The sequence below is a fragment of the Salmo salar genome, chromosome 02 (assembly GCF_965601325.2).
Source record: "Salmo salar chromosome 02, fSalSal1, whole genome shotgun sequence".
NCBI lineage: Eukaryota > Metazoa > Chordata > Actinopteri > Salmoniformes > Salmonidae > Salmo > Salmo salar.
In genome coordinates, this window is record NC_138292.1 from 22,244,781 (window position 1) to 22,266,791 (window position 22,011).

Sequence of the window (22,011 nt, forward strand, 5' to 3'; positions counted from 1 at the left end):
TGGGAGTCAATCATTTCATCATGCTGATGTTGCTCCACCATTTCCTCCTCCAGGGAATTCCACCAAGCTGTAGAATAAACAGCGTTTACGCTCAAAGGGAACGGACGAGAGGCCGACATAGTATATTACTGTTGATGTTTACTCTACTATGACTGGGTAGATGGACAACCCCTTAACTCTCTCCATAACCTCCGCCTCACTCCTCTCAGACATCCCTCCCTCCATCCCCTCCCTCACGCCATCCTTCCATTCCTGCCTCAGAGTGCATGATTCCAGTAGGGCATCCTATCTGACCAACTGTCGTGGTAACCCTAACTCACCACCCCCCTACACACACCATCATTTCCTCCCTACCCCCTCTCCCCACATGCGTCAAAGAGCGAGTGAGCGTGTTGATGTTTTTTGGGAAAAAGAGAATAAACTAGTGACACATGGGGAGGATAGTCATTTTGCAATAAAGTGGCGTCTCTCACTCTCTCTTTCTCACAGTCAGTGATCACGGTTAATGTGCTGTTGTCTTCCGTCCAAGAGATATACAACAATTCACCCCCCCCCCCCTCCTACCCCCCCTGCTCCCGCCCATTCACCCCCCTCTCCTCCTCCAACTCCTACCCCCCTGCTCCCGCCCATTCACCCCCTCTCCTCCTCCACTTCTTACCCCCCTGCTCCCGCCCATTCACCCCCCTCTCCTCCTCCACCTCCTACCCCCCTGCTCCCACCCATTCACCCCCCTCTCCTCCTCCACTTCCTACCCTCCTGCTCCCGCCCATTCACCCCCCTCTCCTCCTCCACTTCCTACCCCCTGCTCCCGCCCATTCACCCCCCTCTCCTCCTCCACCTCCTACCCCCCCTGCTCCCGCCCATTCACCCCCCTCTCCTCCTCCACTTCTTACCCCCCTGCTCCCGACCATTCACCCCCTCTTCTCCTCCATTTCTAACCCCCTGCTCCCGCCCATTCACCCCCCTCTCCTCCTCCTCCACTTCTTACCCCCTGCTCCCGCCCATTCACCACCCTCTCCTCCTCCATTTCTTACCCCCCTGCTCCCGCCCATTCACCACCCTCTCCTCCTCCACCTCCTACCCTCCTGCTCCCGCCCATTCACCACCCTCTCCTCATCCACTTCTCACCCCCCTGCTCCCGCCCATTCACCACCCTCTCCTCCTCCACTTCTTACCCCCCTGCTCCCGCCCACTCACCCCCCTCTCCTCCTCCACTTCTTACCCCCCTGCTCCCGCCCACTCACCACCCTCTCCTCCTCCACTTCTTACCCCCCTGCTCCCGCCCATTTACCCCCCTCTCCTCCTCCACCTCCTACCCCCCCTGCTCCCACCCATTCACCACCCTCTCCTCCTCCACCTCCTACCCCCCTGCTCCCGCCCATTCACCCCCCTCTCCTCCTCCACCTCCTACCCCCCCTGCTCCCGCCCATTCACCCCCCTCTCCTCCTCCACCTCCTACCCCCATGCTCCCGCCCATTCACCCCCCTCTCCTCCTCCACCTCCTACCCCCCCTGCTCCCGCCCATTCACCACCCTCTCCTCCTCCACCTCCTACCCCCCTGCTCCCGACCATTCACCCCCCTCTCCTCCTCCACCTCCTACCCCCCTGCTCCCGCCCATTCACCACCCTCTCCTCCTCCACCTCCTACCCCCCTGCTCCCGCCCATTCACCCCCCTCTCCTCCTCCACCTCCTACCCCCCCTGCTCCCGCCCATTCACCCCCCTCTCCTCCTCCACCTCCTACCCCCCTGCTCCCGCCCATTCACCCCCTCTCCTCCTCCACCTCCTACCCCTCTGCTTCCGCCCATTCACCCCCCTCTCCTCCTCCACCTCCTACCCCCCTGCTCCCGCCCATTCACCCCCCTCTCCTCCTCCACCTCCTACCCCCCCTGCTCCCGCCCATTCACCACCCTCTCCTCCTCCACCTCCCACCCCCCTGCTCCCGACCATTCACCCCCCTCTCCTCCCCCACCTCCTACCCCCCCTGCTCCCGCCCATTCACCCCCCTCTCCTCCTCCACCTCCTACCCCCCTGCTCCCGCCCATTCACCCCCCTCTCCTCCTCCACCTCCTACCCCCCCTGCTCCCGCCCATTCACCCCCCTCTCCTCCTCCACCTCCTACCCCCTGCTCCCGCCCATTCATCCCCCTCTCCTCCTCCACCTCCTACCCCCCCTGCTCCCGCCCATTCACCCCCCTCTCCTCCTCCACCTCCTACCCCCCCTGCTCCCGCCCATTCACCCCCCTCTCCTCCTCCACCTCCTACCCCCCTGCTCCCGCCCATTCACCCCCCTCTCCTCCTCCACCTCCTACCCCCCCTGCTCCCGCCCATTCACCACCCTCTCCTCCTCCACTTCCTACCCGCCTGCTCCCGCCCATTCACCACCCTCTCCTCCTCCACTTCCTACGCCCCTGCTCCCGCCCATTCACCCCCGTCACCTCCTCCACCTCCTACCCCCCTGCTCCCGACCATTCACCCCCCTCTCCTCCTCCACCTCCTACCCCCCTGCTCCTGCCCATTCACCCCCCTCTCCTCCTCCACCTCCTACCCCCCCTGCTCCCGCCCATTCACCCCCCTCTCCTCCTCCACCTCCTACCCCCCTGCTCCTGCCCATTCACCCCCGTCACCTTTGGCTAGTTTAGTTAGGAAAACTCCCCACGGATGTGATTTTCAAATTATGCATGTCAATTGCTCTCTTCCTTTCCATTTGTCTCTCTCTGCCTTCTACATGCAGATATGGCTGTGTTGGGTTGTCCTGTGTTGTGTTGGGTTGTCCTGTGTTGTGTTGGGTTGTCCTGTGTTGTGTTGTCTTATGTTGTCCTGTGTTGTTTTGTGTTGTGTTGTCCTGTGCTGTGTTGTGTTGTCCTGTATTGTGTTGTGTTGTCCTGTATTGTGTTGTCCTGTGTTGTGTTGTCCTTGATTGTCTTGTGTTGTCCTGTATTGTGTTGTCCTGTGTTGTCCTGTCCTTGATTGTCCTGTGTTGTCCTGTATTGTCCTGTGCTGTCCTGTATTGTGTTGTGTTGTCCTGTATTGTGTAGTCCTGTATTGTGTTTTGTTGTCCTGTATTGGGTTGTGTTGTCCTGTATTGTGTAGTCCTGTATTGTGTAGTCCTGTATTGTGTTTTGTTTTCCTGTATTGGGTTGTGTTGTCCTGTATTGTGTAGTCCTGTATTGGGTTGTGGTGTCCTGTATTGTGTTTTGTTGTCCTGTATTGTGTTGTGTTGTCCTGTATTGTGTTGTATTGTCCTGTATTGTGTTGTGTTGTCCTGTATTGTGTTTTGTTGTCCTGTATTGGGTTGTGTATTGTCCTGTATTGGGTTGTGTTGTCCTGTATTGTGTTTTGTTGTCCTGTATTGGGTTGTGTTGTCCTGTATTGAGTTGTGTTGTCCTGTATTGGGTTGTGTTGTCCTGTGTTGTGTTGTCCTGTATTGGGTTGTGTTGTCCTGTATTGGGTTGTGTTGTCCTGTATTGTGTTGTGTTGTCCTGTATTGGGTTGTGTTGTCCTGTATTGGGTTGTGTTGTCCTGTATTGAGTTGTGTTGTCCTGTGTTGTGTTGTCCTGTATTGGGTTGTGTTGCCCTGTATTGTGTTGTGTTGTCCTGTATTGGGTTGTGTTGTCCTGTATTGGGTTGTGTTGTCCTGTATTGGGTTGTGGTGTCCTGTATTGGGTTGTGTTGTCCTGTGTTGTGTTGTCCTGTATTGGGTTGTGTTGTCCTGTATTGGGTTGTGTTGTCCTGTATTGGGTTGTGTTGTCCTGTATTGGGTTGTGTTGTCCTGTATTGTGTTGTGTTGTCCTGTATTGGGTTGTGTTGTCCTGTATTGTGTTGTGTTGTCCTGTATTGGGTTGTGTTGTCCTGTATTGTGTTGTGTTGTCCTGTATTGGGTTGTGTTGTCCTGTATTGGGTTGTGTTGTCCTGTATTGGGTTGTGTTGTCCTGTATTGGGTTGTGTTGTCCTGTATTGTGTTGTGTTGTCCTGTATTGGGTTGTGTTGTCCTGTATTGTGTTGTGTTGTCCTGTATTGTGTTGTGTTGTCCTGTATTGTGTTGTGTTGTCCTGTATTGTGTTGTGTTGTCCTGTATTGGGTTGTGTTGTGATATGGAGCATCTGCTCTGCTCCCTTTTATTGGCTCATTAGAAGAGGACATTAACCAGCATCATTATTACAGTTGTCCTCTATCAGCTAACAGACTCTCTCTCTGCAAAGGAAGAAGGGATGAAAGAGAGAGTGAGGGAGAGAAATGAGAGTAGGAATGAACAACATTTAATCTGTTCTCTATTAACCCGAACTCTATGGTATGTGACAGAACACGGTGTGCGTGTGTGTGTGACTGTGAGTGCCAGCCGAAAACCCTCTCCGTTCCTCCCTCCCTCTCACTGTGCGTTGCTCTCCCACTCACGTTCCCCTCTCTCTCTCTCTCTCTCTCTCTCTCTCTCTCTCTCTCTCTCTCTCTCTCTTTCTCCCTCACTCCTTCCAAGTTGTCTTGCGTCTGCAAGTGAAGAAATCTATGAATGATTGAGTTGAAGCAATAGGTCAGAGACAGAGAGGGAGAGGAGGAAGGATGGGGGGAAGGGAGGGGAGAAGCAGGCAACCCACGCAAAAAGGAACTTTTTACTGTGCAAACACTCTTTCCATCTGCCCGGCTGTCTCCCTCCCTCTTGCTCTCTCCATCTCGGGCCAGTGTTAATGCGCTGGGGATGCCACGCCAGTTTCAGAGCTCCCTCTCCTCTCACCGCCATTCTCAGTCGCCCTAAACATTCTTTCCTCCCCTGTCATTGTGTGTGTCCTGTCTGCATCCCTCTCTCTCTCTCCAATCTATCTTACCTTCTCTGTCCATCTCTTCTGTATCTCTCTTACCTTCATCTTACCCTCTCTCTCTCTCTCTCTCTCTCTCTCTCTCTCTCTCTCTCTCTCTCTCTCTCTCTCTCTCCCCCCTCCTGCAGGTGTGCCTTTAATACAATAATAGTGTAACATGCTAGACAGTAGCCATACTTTTACTGAAGGCTTAATGATCTGTAAAGACAAGAAGCCCTAAACAACAAAAACGACACATACAAAAACACAACACAACGCAACGCAACACAGCACAACACAACACAACACAACACAACGCAACACAACGCAACACAACATTCTCAGCAGCCCAGTAACAGTTGATCATTTTCATCAGCTGGCCTGGCTGGCTGCTACACCATCTCCCCAGAGTGACCCCACACTGCAACTCTAGGAGGTCTACTTGCAAAAAGAGAAAGACAGAGAGAAAATAAAAAGAGAGAGTGAGTGAGGGATCTTATTTTTAGCACATTCTTAAGCGTGTAGCAAAGTCACCCAGGAGACTTTACTTGAGCATTCTCTCTCTTTGTCAGTCTTCCCTCACCGTCTCTGTCTGTGAGTGTGAGTGTGTGTGTGTGTGTGTGTAGTGTAACAGAGCTGACCACCTCTGCTCTCTGTGCCATGCTCCCTGCGTCAGCCACACTCTGAGTCTGATGTTATTCTACGGAAGCTGAGAGTTGCTGACAAACACCCCAGGGGGAGGAGGGGGGGGGGGCAGACGGACAAAGGAAACAGGAATTCTGTGACGTCGCAGTCTGTCCCACTGAGTAACCGTGTCAACGTGAACCCCCCCCCCCCCCCCCCCACACACACACAAAAGGATGCCCTTTTGTGGACACACACTCACACACGCTTACGTCTGTTACAGAGTAATTAGAGCTCACACCACCTCAGTAATCTACCATTTAAACCATTTATAACCCCTCCTCCACCTCTCCTCCTTCTCCCCCTCGTCCTCCACCTCTCCTCCTTCTCCCCCTCGTCCTCCACCTCTCCTCCTTCTCCCCCTCCTCCTCCACCTCTCCTCCCCCTTGTCCTCCTCCTTCTCTCCTCCCCACACATCTGACAGGGCCTGGCTGGGTGTCTGTCCACACTGACGCACATCAGCCCTTCCATCACCGGACATTACAATAGAACCCAGTAAACCCCAAGCATCATAAATCACACACAGATAACAACAGCACATAACAAGGATTTATTAGAGTTTTTATGACTGCATGTTCACCTGTTCATTTTTCTATTTCCTGTCTGTGTGTGAATTAACTGCAGAATCTGTGAATTATCTTCATGTTTCATCATAAAACCCAATTGTAAATCTTTGTTTGTAGAGATTATATTAATCCTCAACATATGAGTTTGCATTTATATGCTACTTACATGATACTATGTAAAGAAAAACGTCAATGTTTACATACACCCTGACCTGTCCAATCACTTCCTACTTCCTTAATATCTATGATGTAATAGGGTAGCGTGCATTCCGCCTGCATTCCCCTCATTAATCATTATCAGACTTAGTAATAATGAGTATTGGGTATCTTTCCGTTTAAAGATATCTTCCAGAAAAACATCTTTCATTGTAAGTGTTTGACCTCTCTGCCCCCATTTCTCTCAACTCTCACTGTCTCACCTGTGCAGTAACAACTGAAACTCACTAGGTTTTGTATGAAGCCACTTAACCACCTTTATCATGATCAGTTTAGTGAGTCAGTAGTAAGACATGACAGTCATCTTAACTCTTCTATTCTAGTGGAGAATGTTTACACGCACTTTGACCCCACTAATGCTCCCAATTACACACAACTTCTGCCGGAAAAGCAACAAACTCTTCACTGGCCTCCTTTTAACAATATCAGGCAGTGAGTCAGGGGCTGGAAATGAAAGTTATTCTTCAACATTCTATTTTTGTGTCAGTTTACATACACTACGATTACACACCCGCCCACTCTCTCTGTCTGTCTCCACCTCTCTGTCTGTCCTCTCGTTGTCTTCCTTGCTTTCTGTTTTTCTTTCTCTCATTTTCTTTCTCCATACCTCTATCTCCATCCCTCACCTCCATCTCTTCCTGACTCACCATCTCCCTCTTCCCATCTCTCTCTCACTCCCTCTTTCTCCATCTCTCTCTCTCCCCAACTCGTTCTCTCTCCACTACTCCATCTCCCTCTCTCCATCTCTCTTTCACTCCCTATTTCTACATCTCCCTCTCCCCATCCCTCTCTCACTCCCTATTTCTCCATCTCTCTCTCCCCAACTCTCTTTCTCTCCACTACTCCATCTCCCTCTCTGTGGGTCTATGAGAAGGTCAGTGTTGGTGTTAGTGGGGCCAGGTCGAGCTGGCCCTGGCTGTGTCACTGTCTGTTTTGTATTAGTGACGCCCCTGCATCTGGCTGGACCCCTTGCAGTGCCAGGATGAATGGCTGGAATGTCAGGAATGCTCCCTGGTCATAGATAAGATGGAAATTCCCCAGGAATAGAGTGAAACAAGGGACAACAGAAAGAAAATAGACAGACTGACAATCGCCAGGGGAAAGAGAAAGGGATGACAGAGAGAGGGGGGAGGATGAATAAGAGAGGGAAGGGAAGCGACAGGATGACCAGCTAGAAAGAGAGATATAACGCAATGATGGCAGAAAGACTGACAATCGCCAGTGGAAAGAGAATGGAATGAGGTCATTTCCATGTTAAATTACCCATGAGCACCAACATAGGAAGTTCATAGGAGCATGTCAAATAGGGTGTCAAATGAAAACTGAGAGTTTATATTGTTTTAGAAATGAAGGCATATACAGTGCATTCGGAAAGTATTCAGACCCCTTTGTAACGTTACAGCATTATTCTAAAATTGATGAAATAAACATTTTTCCTCAATCTACACACAATACCCCATAATGACAAAGCGAAAACAGAAAAACCTTATTTATATAAGTATTCAGACCCTTTGCTATGAGACTCGAATTTGAGCTCAGGTGCATTCTGTTTCCATTGATCATCCTTGAGATGTTTCTACAACTTGATTGGAGTCCACATGTGGTAAATTCAATTGATTGGACATGATTTGGAAAGGCACACACCTAAACTCAGCAAAAAAAGAAACGTCCTCTCACTGTCAACTGCGTTTATTTTCAGCAAACTTAACATGTGTAAATATTTGTATGAACATAATAAGATTCAACAACTGAGACATAAACTGAACAAGTTCCACAGACATGTGACTAACAGAAATTGAATAATGTGTCCCTGAACAAAAGGGGGGGGGGGTTAAAATCAAAAGTAACAGTCAGTATCTGGTGTGGCTACCAGCTTCATTAAGTACTGCAGTGCATCTCCTCCTCATGGACTGCACCAGATTTGCCAGTTCTTGCGGTGAGATGTTACCCCACTCTTCCACCAGGGCACCTGCAAGTTCCCGGACATTTCTGGGGGAATGGCCCTAGCCCTCAACAGGTCCCAGACGTGCTCAATGGGATTGAGATTCGGGCTCTTCGCTGGCCATGGCAGAACACTGACATTCCTGTCTTGCAGGAAATCACACACAGAACAAGCAGTATGGCTGGTGACATTGTCATGCTGGAGGGTCATGTCAGGATGAGCCTGCAGGAAGGGTACCGCATGAGGGAGGAGGATGTCTTCCCTGTAAGGCACAGCATTGAGATTGCCTGCAATTACAACAAGCTCAGTCCGATGATGCTGTGACACACCGCCCCAGACCATGACGGACCCTCCACCTCCAAATCGATCCTGCTCCTGAGTACAGGCCTCGGTGTAACGCTCATTCCTTCGACGATAAACGTGAATCCGACCATCACCCCTGGTGAGACAAAACCGCAACTCGTCAGTGAAGAGCACTTTTTGCCAGTCCTGTCTGGTCCAGCGACGGTGGGTTTGAGCCTATAGGCGACGTTGTTGCCGGTGATGTCTGGTGAGGACCTGCCTTACAACAGGCCTACAAGCCCTCAGTCCAGCCTCTCTCAGCCTATTGAGGACAGTCTGAGCACTGATGGAGGGATTGTGCATTCCTGGCGTTCCTTGTTGTTGCTATCCTGTACCTGTCCCGCAGGTGTGATGTTCGGATGTACCGATCCTGTGCAGGTGTTGTTACACGTGGTCTGCCACTGCGAGGACGATCAGCTGTCCGTCCTGTCTCCCTGTAGCGCTGTTTTATGCGTCTCACAGTACGGACATTGCAGTTTTTTGCCCTGGCCACATCTGCAGTCCTCATGCCTCCTTGCAGCATGCCTAAGGCACGATCACGCAGATGAGCAGGGACCCTGGGCATCTTTCTTTTGGTGTTTTCAGAGTCAGTAGAAAGGCCTCTTTAGTATCCTAAGTTTTCATAACTGGGACCTTAATTGCCTACCGTCTGTAAGCTGTTAGTGTCTTAACGACCATTCCACAGGTGCATGTTCGTTAATTGTTTATGGTTCATTGAACAAGCATGGGAAACAGTTTAAACCCTTTAAACCCTGAAGTTATTTGGATTTTTACAAATTATCTTTGAAAGACAGGGTCCTGAAAAAAGGATATTTCTTTTTTGCTGAGTTTATATAAGGTCCCATGTCAGAGCAAAAACCATGCCATGGGGTTGAAGGAATTGTCCGTAGAGCTCCGAGACAGGAGTATGTAGACAAATCTGGCACCACCCCTACGGTGAAGCATAGTGGTGGCAGCATCATGCTGTGGGGACGTTTTTCAGCAGCAGGGACTAGGAGACTAGTCAGGATCGAGGGAAAGATGAACGAAGCAAAGTACAGAGAGATCCTTGATGAAAACCTGCTCCAGAGCGCTCAGGACCTCAGACTGGGACGAAGGTTCACCTTCCAACAAGACAACGACCCTAAGCACACAGCCAAGACAACGCAGGAGTGGCTTCAGGACAAGTCTCTGAATGTCCTTGAGTGGCCCAGCCAGAGCCTGGACTTGAACCCGATTGAACATCTCTGGAGAGACCTGACAGAGTTTGAGAGGATCTACAGAGAAGAATGGGAGAAACTCCCCAAATACAGGTGTGCCAAGCTTGTAGCATCATACCCAAGAAGACTCGTTAATCGCTGCCAAAGGTGCTTCAACAAAGTACTGAGTAAAGGGTCTGAATACTTAGGTAAATGTGACATTTCAGTTTTTGTATTTGTAATAAACTTGCTAACATTTCAAAAAAACAGTTTTTGCTTTGTCATTATGGGGTATTGTGTGTAGATTGATGAGGGGGAAAAAACTATTTAATACATTTTAGATTAAGGCTGTAATGTAACAAAATGTAGAAAAAGTAAATGGGTCTGAATACTTTTCGAATGTACTGTATACATTTTTCAACCATTTTCCATCCCAAAAATGTTGAACAAGTAAAGGCTTTGATTTCTGGTCACACAGATGGAAAAGGGGTTTTAGGAAACATCTACCAGAAAAAGACTTAAAAGTTATCAGAAATACATCTAAACACAATAATGTTGAAGACCCCCTCCTGCTAATTTCAACACTTCTATTTTGTTTTGTAGAAATTCTTCTGCAAGTTTAAGAAACATTGCCTTGTGCCTTGAAATTCCTTTACCAAAAACCCACATATCTTTAAGACATTTTCGAATTTCTCTCCCTCGTGAGGAGGGAGGATATTGAAAGTTCACAGAAGTAACTGGTAAGTAACCTATCAATTAGTTATAGTGTTTTACTGATATCAATTTTGTTAATGAATTATTAAGTGATCAAATCTCTAAACACCATTTCCAAATCGGTAGCGGAATTTCCAGAAAAATTGGTAATGGAATTTCTGCTATTGAATTCTCTACAATGGGAAATCAATTTAATCACAAACCACAGTTGGTTTCACATGTTTGAAGAGCACAGTACAATACAGTACAGTGCAGCACAGTACAGCACAGTACTGTAAAGTTGAGTATAGTTCAGTAGAGTTCAGTACAGTATGCTTCAGTACAGTACAGTACACAGTAGAGCACACTAGAGATGAGTACACTATAATGTACAGTACAGTACTGAAGTATACTCTACTTTACTGTACTGAAGTATACTGTACTGAACTCTACTGTACTGAACAATACACTATTTTACTGTACTGTACTGAACTCTACTGTTCTGTACTGAGTTCTAAAGTGCTGTACTTTGATGTCCAAACTTGTGAAACATAGATGTCATTCAAATAATAGCCAGGAGGATATTACATATGTATACCTTAGAGTACCTTTAGGATACATCACCATGAAGAGAATGACATTCATATCCATAATTATGCACTTCTGTGTTGTACAGATCAGGGATCCACGATTAAATTCCATTACTGCAATTTTCTTAACGGGTGTAAATCCACTTCACTTACTGTAGTTCAATAACCAAAAGAGATATTTTCAAAGTCAATGTGTCATGTCATAGTTGACACCCCATTGTTTCTGCAGACATCGCTAATCTTAATTCGGAGAAGATATTTGGCAGAGTTTTTGGAAAACTTGGACACATAAAAAACAGGGAGATTTTACAAAAATTCTGTTACCAAACTTTGAATCTGTAAAAGGTTTTGTGTAAATTGATAAAGGTAGTCCTTGTTCATAGAGTTGTATGGTTTGTTAAACTTTGAAATCAATGGTTTTTGTTTGGCATACATTTTAAGTGAACAATCGGATTCTCAGCAGAATTCCGTTACCGTGACAAAGAAAGAGAGAGGAATGATGAATGATAGAGGGATGGGATAGGACGACCCGATAGAGAGACAGAGGTAGGACACAAATGCAACAGACAGACAGACCATAGCCAGGGGGAAGAGAGAGAAGTATGACACAGGAAGGACAAACCCAGCTAATCTGTGTGTGATTGGGCAGGTCTGACATTGACGAGGAAGAGGAGGAGACGGCTGCTTCACTACCTGATTTCTGAGTGGTGAGTCGTTAGCTGTGAGTGACAGCACCTCTGTGTGACTCAATAAGCCCTTTCTCCTGTCCCACCTGCCTCCACTGTACCCTCTTTGTGACCGACTGGGTATCGAGCCTGGGTCACCCGTATGACTCAAGATAGCGTTTACCCCGCTGAGATAAAGCGGTGTTAGCTTGTGGGAGCTTACACGAGTCATCAGGTCTCAGACAAGTGATTTTAATTGAAGAATTCTGTTCCCAAGTATTATCATGCAGAATAGAGAGACACGTGCTCATATACAGATGATTGAAATGATTATGTTTTAGTCTAATATTATATCTGTTTGGGCTTCCTGCGGTCAAGAAATCAGGTAGTGATGCAGCCGTCTCACTTAACCCTAATACTAATATGGCTGACCCTGTAAAACAACACATTTCACTGTACCTATCCAGTGTATGTGACAATAAACATACAGTATATATATATATATATATCAACAAGAAGTGGGACACAATTATGAAGTGGAACGAAATTTATTGGATATTTCAAACTTTTTTAACAAATAAAAAACTGAAAAATTGTCCGTGCAAAATTATTCACCCCCTTTACTTTCAGTGCAGCAAACTCTCTCCAGAAGTTCAGTGAGGATCTCTGAATGATCCAATGTTGACCTAAATGATGACCTAATGACCTAATGATGATAAATAGAATCCACCTGTGTGTAATCAAGTCTCCGTATAAATGCACCTGCTTTGTGATAGTCTCAGAGGTCCGTTTAAAGCGCAGAGAGCATCATGAAGAACAAGGAACACACCGGCAGGTCCGAGATACTGTTGTGGAGAAGTTTAAAGCCGGATTTGGATACAAAAAGATTTCCCAAGCTTTAAACATCCCAAGGAGCACTGTGCAAGCGATAATATTGAAATGGAAGGAGTATCAGACCACTGCAAATCTACGAAGACCCGGCTGTCCCTCTAAACTTTCAGCTCATACAAGGAGAAGACTGATCAGAGATGCAGCCAAGAGGCCCATGATCACTCTGGATGAACTGCAGAGATCTACAGCTGAGGTGGGAGACTCTGTCCATAGGACAACAATCAGTCGTATACTGCACAAATCTGGCCTTTATGGAAGAGTGGCAAGAAGAAAGCCATTTCTTAAAGATATCCATAAAAAGTGTTGTTTAAAGTTTGCCACTAGCCACCTGGGAGACACACCAAACATGTGGAAGAAGGTGCTCTGGTCAGATGAAACCAAAATCGAACTTTTTGGCAACAATGCAAAACGTTATGTTTGGCGTAAAAGCAACACAGCTCATCACCCTGAACCAACCATCCCCACTGTCAAACATGGTGGTGGCAGCATCATGGTTTGGGCCTGCTTTTCTTCAGCAGGGGCAGGGAAGATGGTTAAAATTGATGGGAAGATGGATGGAGCCAAATACAGGACCATTCTGGAAGAAAACCTGATGGAGTCTGCAAAAGACCTGAGACTGGGACGGAGATTTGTCGTCCAACAAGACAATGATCCAAAACATAAAGCAAAATCTACAATGGAATGGTTCACAAATAAACATATCCAGGTGTTAGAATGGCCAAGTCAAAGTCCAGACCTGAATCCAATCGAGAATCTGTGGAAAGAACTGAAAACTGCAGTTCACAAACGCTCTCCATCCAACCTCACTGAGCTCGAGCTGTTTTGCAAGGAGGAATGGGCAAAAATTTCAGTCTCTCGATGTGCAAAACTGATAGAGACATACCCCAAGCGACTTACAGCTGTAATCGCAGCAAAAGGTGGAGCTACAAAGTATTAACTTAAGGGGGCTGAATAATTTTGCACCCCCAATTTTTCCGTTTTTTATTTGTTAAACATTTTGAAATATCCAATAAATTTCGTTCCACTTCATGATTGTGTCCCACTTGTTGTTGATTCTTCACAAAAAATTACAGTTTTATATCTTTATGTTTGAAGCCTGAAATGTGGCAAAAGGTCAAAAAGTTCAAGGGGGCCGAATACTTTCGCAAGGCACTGTATATAGCACTGATAGAGCAGCTTGCTGCGGAACGGGTTAGAAAGTTGTTGACATGTTTGATTGGTCAGATAGGCCTAAGTGCAGGTGCAAGATGCGACAGTCGCATCTAAGTCGCACCTAAGTCGCACCTAAGTGCAGGTGCAAGATGCGACAGTCGCATCTTGCACCTGCACTTAGGCCTATCTGACCAATGAAACATGTCAACAACTTTCTAACCCGTTCCGCAGCAAGCTGCTCTATCAGTGCTAATTGGTGGAGTAAATTAATAAGCTAAAATGTAAAACACTGTTGACAAAAATATACTATATGAACCATTACCTTTTTTGTTTGAATGGGATCAGAACTTTATTTTCTGTCCAGAACACCAGAAAAAAAATGTGTTTCTGTTGGAACTGAACAATTGGAAAATAATTTATGTTCCAAACCCTGGTATTTAAAGTTTAGTATAGTATAAATACTGTAGTATATACTAGAGGTCAACCGATTATGCTTTTTCAACGCCGATACCGATACCGATTATTGGGGCCCAAAAACGCCGATACCGATTAATCGGCCGATAAAAAAAAAAAGTTGTAATAATGACAATTACAACAATACTGAATGAACACTTATTTTAACTTAATATAATACATCAATAAAATCAATTTAGCCTCAAATAAATAATGAAACATGTTCAATTTGGTTTAAATAATGCAAAAACAAAGTGTTGGAGAAGAAAGTAAAAGTGCAATATGTGCCATGTAAAAAAGCTAACATTTAAGTTCCTTGCTCAGAACATAAGAACATATAAAAGCTGGTGGTTCCTTTTAACATGAGTCTTCAATATTCCCAGGTAAGATGTTTTAGGTTGTAGTTATTATAGGAATTATAGGACTATTTCTCTCTATACGATTTGTATTTCATATACCTTTGACTATTGGATGTTCTTATAGGCACTTTAGTATTGCCAGTGTAACAGTATAGCTTCCGTCCCTCTCCTCGCTCCTACCTGGGCTCGAACCAGGAACACATCGACAACAGCCACCCTCGAAGCAGCGTTACCCATGTAGAGCAAGGGGAAACAACTACTCCAAGTCTCAGAGCTAACTAGCTAGCCATTTCACGTCGGTTACACCAGCCTAATCTTGGGAGTTGACAGGCTTGAAGTCATAAACAGCGCAATGCATAGCGAAGAGCTGCTGGAAAAACGCACGAAAGTGCTATTTTGAATGAACGCTTACGAGCCTGCTGCTGCCTACCATCACTCAGTCAGACTGCTCTATCAAATCATAGACTTAATTATAACATAATAACACACAGAAATACAAGCCTTAGGTCATTAATATGGTCGAATCTGGAAACTATCATCTCGAAAACAAAACGTTATTCCTGTTACATTGCACAACCTTCAATGTTATGTCATAATTACGTAAAATTCTGGCAAATTAGTTTGGGCCGCCTGGCAACGAGCCAACTGTTGCATATACCCTGACTGCGTGCAATGAACGCAAAATGACCCAATTTCACCTGGTTAATATTGCCTGCTAACCTGGATTTCTTTTAGCTAAATATGCAGGTTTAAAAATATATACTTCTGTGTATTAATTTTAAGAAAGGCATTGATGTTTATGGTTAGGTACAGTCGTGCAACGATTGCGCTTTTTTCGCAAATGCGCTTTTGTTAAATCATCCCCCGTTTGGCAAAGTCGGCTGTCTTTGTTAGGAAGAAATAGTCTTCACAGTTCGCAACGAGCCAGGTGGCCCAAACTGCTGCATATACCCTGACTCTGTTTGCAAGAGAAGTGACACATTTTCCCTAGTTAAAAGAAATTCATGTTAGCAGGCAATATTAACTAAATATGCAGGTTTAAAAATATATACTTAAGAAAGGCATTGATGTTTATGGTTGGTGCAAAGTGTACCTAAGCGATTATATGCAACGCAGGACAGACTAGATAAACTAGTAATATCATCAACCATGTGTAGTTAACTAGAGATTATGATTGATTGATTGTTTTTTATAAGATAAGTTTAATGCTAGCTAGCAACTTACCTTGGCTTCTTACTGCATTCGCGTAAAAGGCAGGCTCCTCGTGGAGTGCAATGTAAAGCAGGTGGTTAGAGCGTTGGACTAGTTAACCGTAAGGTTGCAATATTGAATCCCTGAGCTGACAAGGTAAAAATCTGTAATTCTGCCCCTGAACAAGGCAGTTAACCCACCGTTCCTAGGCCGTCATTGAAAATAAGAATGTGTTCTTAACTGACTTGCCTAGTTAAATAAAGGTCTAAAAAAATAAAAAATAAAAAAGGCCAAGTCGGCGTCCAAAAATACCGATTTCCGATTGTTATGAAAACTTGAAACCGGCCCTAATTAATCGGCCATTCCGATTAATCGGTCGACCTCTAGTATATACTATAGTAATTACTGTAGTGTTTTTGCGGACTGTAGTATACTGTAGTATTTACTGTAGTGTTTTTGGGAACATTACTATAGTATTTACTAAAGTGTTTCAGTTTTATTATCTTTGACATAGAGGTGGAGGCTTTCTCCTTGAGGAAACCTACTGGAGAAATACTAAAAGAGGACATTTACCAAAACCTGTAAGTAGGTAGTTTGGACTGGGTTCTGAATGGATAGTTCAGAGCTTCTGCTCTTTTCTATAACCTGTAGGGAACACAATATATGGTCTATACTTGGCATTTAGGTTTCTCACTTATGGATGGAGGGGAATGGGCAGGGTATATGCAAATTAAATATTGTAGTATTTACTATAGTTAAAAAAACTGTAGTGTTTTTGAGGACTGTTATGTAGTATTCATTGTCTTTTTTGTGGATAATACTGGAATATTTACAATAGTATTTTACAGTATACTATAACATTCTATAGAAAGTACTACACATGATCGAGGGATACTACAGTGTGTAGTACGGTAGTATTTGTTAATGTGGGCAGTGTGAGTCAGTAGGTCCAGTTCCTGTGCTGTCTCACTCCACTGTACCCTCTGTCTGCACTGACATCAGAGTACCCCCTAGCAGGGAAGGGACTCAAAACTGACATTGGATCACTTCCTATGAACAACTTCATCCAACTCCACATGACGTGATTAGGCTAATCGCTGGGAGTCGCTGGGTCCTGAGCTGCACTCGGAGCAGCTAGGAGGCTTTAATCTCCTCTCTGTGCATGCTGGGGCTGATCTGAGAGCAGAAAGTAATAGTTTTAGGCAGCAGCTAAATAGCCCAGGGAGGGATCAAATTACTTTACCACCAGGGTAGTTCCCCCCGTTTCCCTTGGATTACATCACCTCCCAGGAGCCTTCATCCGTGAGCAAGCACATACCGCACGGCGAGGTGAGGCCTGAAACTACGCTGTAGGGTGGGTGGGGGGACTGTGATCTATGATCTCTATATATGGTATGTACTGTATAGTAGTCTATATATGGTATGTACTGTACAGTAGTCTATATAGGATATGTACTGTATAGTAGTCTATATATGATATGTACTGTACAGTAGTCTATATATGATATGTACTGTATAGTAGTCTATATATGGTATGTACTGTACAGTAGTTTATATATGGTATGTACCGTACAGTAGTCTATATATATGATATGTACCGTACAGTAGTCTATATATGATATGTACCGTACAGTAGTCTATATATGGTATGTACCGTACAGTAGTCTATATATGATATGTACTGTACAGTAGTCTATATATGGTATGTACCGTAGTCTATATATTGTATGTACCGTACAGTAGTCTATATATGGTATGTACTGTACAGTAGTCTATATATGGTATGTACCGTAGTCTATATATTGTATGTACCGTACAGTAGTCTATATATGGTATGTACTGTACAGTAGTCTATATATGGTATGTACTGTGCAGTAGTCTATATATGATATGTACTGTACAGTAGTCTATATATGATATGTACCGTACAGTAGTCTATATATCATATGTACTGTACAGTAGTCGATATATGGTATGTACCGTACAGTAGTCTATATATGGTATGTACTGTACAGTAGTCTATATATGGAATGTCTGTACAGTAGTCTATATATGATATGAACCGTACAGTAGTCTATATATATGATATGTACCGTACAGTAGTCTATATATGGTATGTACTGTACAGTAGTCTATATATGGTATGTACTGTACAGTAGTCTATATATGACATGTACTGTACAGTAGTCTATATATGGTATGTACTGTACAGTAGTCTATATATGGAATGTCTGTACAGTAGTCTATATATGGTATGTACTGTGCAGTAGTCTATATATGGTATGTACCGTACAGTAGTCTATATATGGTATGTACTGTACAGTAGTCTATATTTGATGATAGGGATGAGAAATGGTGTAGGGAGGAGTTTCATACACTATTTACCCTAGAAGCAATAGAAGGTGATCTGCTGCCTCATGGTATGTAACTGACGTTGGGTGTGTTGCTGTTAGGTGTGTGGTGTGTGTGTGTGTGTGTGTGTGTGTGTGTGTGTGTGTGTGTGTGTGTGTGTGTGTGTGTGTTTGCAATATGCATATGTGTGTTAGTAAAACTCACATCTAGCCTTAGCCCAGATTTCACTGAGTTCATCATGTCATGTGGCAGTAAAGCAGCCTGCCCTACTGCCATATACAATCCCCTATGTTGTATCTGGTGCAACAATGAATGATTCCTCTAATAATCAGTAAGCAGAAGCCATGTATTATGTGAGAGTTTATTGGATTAGAACAGGACGGAGGGTGTGGAATCAGAATCCCTCTATGAGGTACTTGGAGAGTGGAATCTGTGTATGAGGTTAGAGATGGACTAGGAGGTTTAGTTTGTGTATAAATCTCTGTGTGTGTGAAATGATGTGTGTGAGTGTGTGTGTAATCTCTCTGAGGTTATGGTTGGGGCAGAAGGGTCAGAAGAGAAGCCCAGGTCTCCCCAGGGGACAAATGTGTTTTCTCCTGTACGCAGCAGGTTACGTCAGCTCCTCCCCACACACACACACACACACACACACACACACACACACACACACACACACACACACACACACACACACACACACACACACACACACACACACAGCTTATAAAGAACCCCTGTGAGGTCAGCTCCTACAGGCTGTGTGGCTGCCCACTGTTAGCCTGGCTAGCCAGCTAAGCCCCACAGTCTCCCAGGCAGCTCCAGCCACCAACCACCCTGCTGCCCTGTTCTCTCTCCATCTCTCCTGCTCTCTCTCTCTCTTTCTCTTTCTCTCTCCTGCTTTCTCTCTCTCTCTCTCTCTCTCTCTCTGTCTCTCCTGCTCTCTCTCTCTGTCGGCTGTCTGTCCTGTTGTTGGCTCTCTGGACGGTTGTGTGTGTATTGGGGAGGGGGTCAGTGCTGCAGACTGGGGCCTGGTGGTCTTTTCCTAAAATGTCGGCACCTCTCCTCTCGTCTTCCCTCTCTACCCTTTCCTCTCTTTTTCTCCCTTTCTCAGGGGCTTGGGGACTGTGGGCAGGGGCCTTATTCCGTCAGCCCGGGGGCTTCTGTTGGAGGCTTGTTCCATTTTGCGTCATGTTGACTGAGCGGACCCCACACTTAACTCCCATAGAGCACGAGGCTGGGCAGGCGGTGCGGGGTGATGCTGCCCCATGTTCACAGACTGGTGATCTGATGGCCGTGTTTATTTTATGTAGCACTCGTTTGAAGGAGCAGAAAAAGTCTTTGGGCTTTTTGTTTCAGCACTTTCACTGCCAGGTCAGAGGTGCTCACCGTGGTTACGCTCAGGAAGAATAATATTTGCCCTCATATTCGTTCCAAACAGGCTTTTTTCCATATTAGTGTGTGTGTGTGTGTGTGTGTGTGTGTGTGTGTGTGTGTGTGTGTGTGTGTGTGTGTGTGTGTGCGCGTGCGCACGCGTGCGTGCGTGCGTGCGTGTGGTGTCAGGGATATTCGTTGAGTTTCTCTTCCACTGATTTGGTACATTGGAGGTGAGGGGTAGAGAGGGGGTGAGTCGACTGCACCACATTAGCATCTCATTCTAAGAGGAGCGGGTGTTGTTCAGGTCACCCCCGGGGGCTATCCCTGCACCCCTGACTGAACCCCTTGCTGTCACAACCCATGGAGAGGCCCAGAGAAGGCCTTCACGGCCACATAAAGCCCTGATGTGAAGGAGAAGGCACACACTCCTACATATACACACACACCGTCTCTCTCCCTCCCTGTGGGGGCTGCAGGTATGCTAGCGGTTAAGATCGTTCGGCCAGTAATCGATAGGTCAAAATCTGCCGTTCTGCCCTTGAGCAAGGCAGTTAACCCCCAACAACAACGTCTCCGGGTGCTGATGACATGGACGTCGATCAGAGAGGTTGGGCCAAATGTGGAAGACACATTTCAGTTGAATGCATTCAGTTGTGCAACTGACTAGGTATCCTCTTCCCCCATGCCCCTGGCTCCCCCTCAGTTGTCTTGATTGTCAAAGATTCCCAGGGGTTAATTCACTTGAATGGAGTTTGAAAAGTAAAGTTCAGGAGTGGCACAGCAGCAACACCGCCCACTCCTCCAGCACTTTAACAAGCCTGGCCTATTAAAACTCACACACCCACCTATCTAAACCGCATCAGCTGGTTTACATAACGCCTGTCAAACGAAGCGCCAGAAATCCCTGAGCAGAGACGTTAAGTTTGTATGTGGCGCAAACAATAAGTAAGGAGGAAAAGAAGTAGTCGAACTACATAGCTCCTGTACCAAGCTACTGAGAAAGAAGAGGTAGAACTATAGCTCCTGTACCAAGCTACTGAGAAAGAAGAGGTAGAACTATAACTCCTGTACCAAGCTACTGAGAAAGAAGAGGTAGAACTATAGCTCCTGTACCAAGCTACTGAGAAAGAACAGGTAGAACTATAGCTCCTGTACCAAGCTACTGAGATAGAAGAGGTAGAACTATAGCTCCTGTACCAAGCTACTGAGATAGAAGAGGTAGAACTATAACTCCTGTACCAAGCTACTGAGAAATAAGAGGTAGAACTATAACTCCTGTACCAAGCTACTGAGAAAGAAGAGTTAGAACTATAGCTCCTGTACAAAGCTATTGAGATAGAAGAGGTAGAACTATAGCTCTTGTACCAAGCTACTAAGAAAGAAGAGGTAGAACTATAGCTCTTGTACCAAGCCAAGCTACTAAAAAGAAGAGGTAGACCTATAACTCCTGTACCAAGCTACTGAGAAAGAAGAGGTAGAACTATAGCTCCTGTACCAAGCTACTGAGAAAGAAGAGGTAGAACTATAGCTCCTGTACCAAGCTACTGAGGAAGAACAGGTAGAACTATAGCTCCTGTACCAAGCTACTGAGAAAGAAGAGGTAGAACTATAGCTCCTGTACCATGCTACTGAGAAAGAACAGGTAGAACTATAACTCATGTACCAAACTACTGAGAAAGAAGAGGTAGAACTATAGCTCCTGTACCAAGCTACTGAGGAAGAACAGGTAGAACTATAGCTCCTGTACCAAGCTACTGAGAAAGAAGAGGTAGAACTATAGCTCCTGTACCATGCTACTGAGAAAGAACAGGTAGAACTATAGCTCCTGTACCAAACTACTAAGAAAGAAGAGGTAGAACTATAGCTTTTGTACCAAGCTACTGAGAAAGAACAGGTAGAACTATAGCTCCTGTACCAAGCTACTGAGGAAGAACAGGTAGAACTATAACTCATGTACCAAGCTACTAAGAAAGAAGAGGTAGAACTATTGCTCTTGTACCAAGCCAAGCTACTAAGAAAGAAGAGGTAGAACTATAACTCCTGTACCAAGCTACTGAGAAAGAACAGGTAGAACTTTAGTTCCTGTACCAAGCTACTGAGAAAGAAGAGGTAGAACTATAACTCCTGTACCAAGCTACTGAGAAAGTACATGAACACCAATCCTCCCTCTTACCCAATTCACCTCAGCCTCTATCACCAAATGTACAGCAACTGGGATTTCCCTGGGCTCCAAATACAAAACAGTCCATTCTCTATATGACACTTAGCAGTGATGACAGAGGATTGAAGTGGAGTGTTAGCTGAGAGGCTATCAGCGTCAGTACTGGCCCCTGAAGACTGGAGCTGTGTAACATTTACTGTAAGTGTGTGAGAGTCACAATACTGCCAACCTCAAATGATAGACATCGTGAAACTGGTTCACACTACATGACACAGACACTTTCTCTGCTTCTTGAGACTGACTCTGATGCGTTTCACAATAAGGAAAATCACTGTGGCCCTGTGGACCTAGTACCAACACTACTACTACATTGGTCTGCCTAGTCTTCTCTCCCTTCCCTCTCTATCTCCCTCT

General features: G+C 45.6%; 1 non-coding gene across 1 annotated transcript; it reads right to left on the bottom strand.

The window, feature by feature from the left end:
* Window positions 1–16,228: 16,228 nt before the first annotated feature.
* Window positions 16,229–16,281, bottom strand: LOC123739673 (U7 small nuclear RNA). Its single transcript, XR_006767851.1, has one exon. It is a non-coding gene; the product is annotated as a U7 small nuclear RNA (small nuclear RNA).
* Between the last annotated feature and the right edge of the window lie 5,730 nt (window positions 16,282–22,011).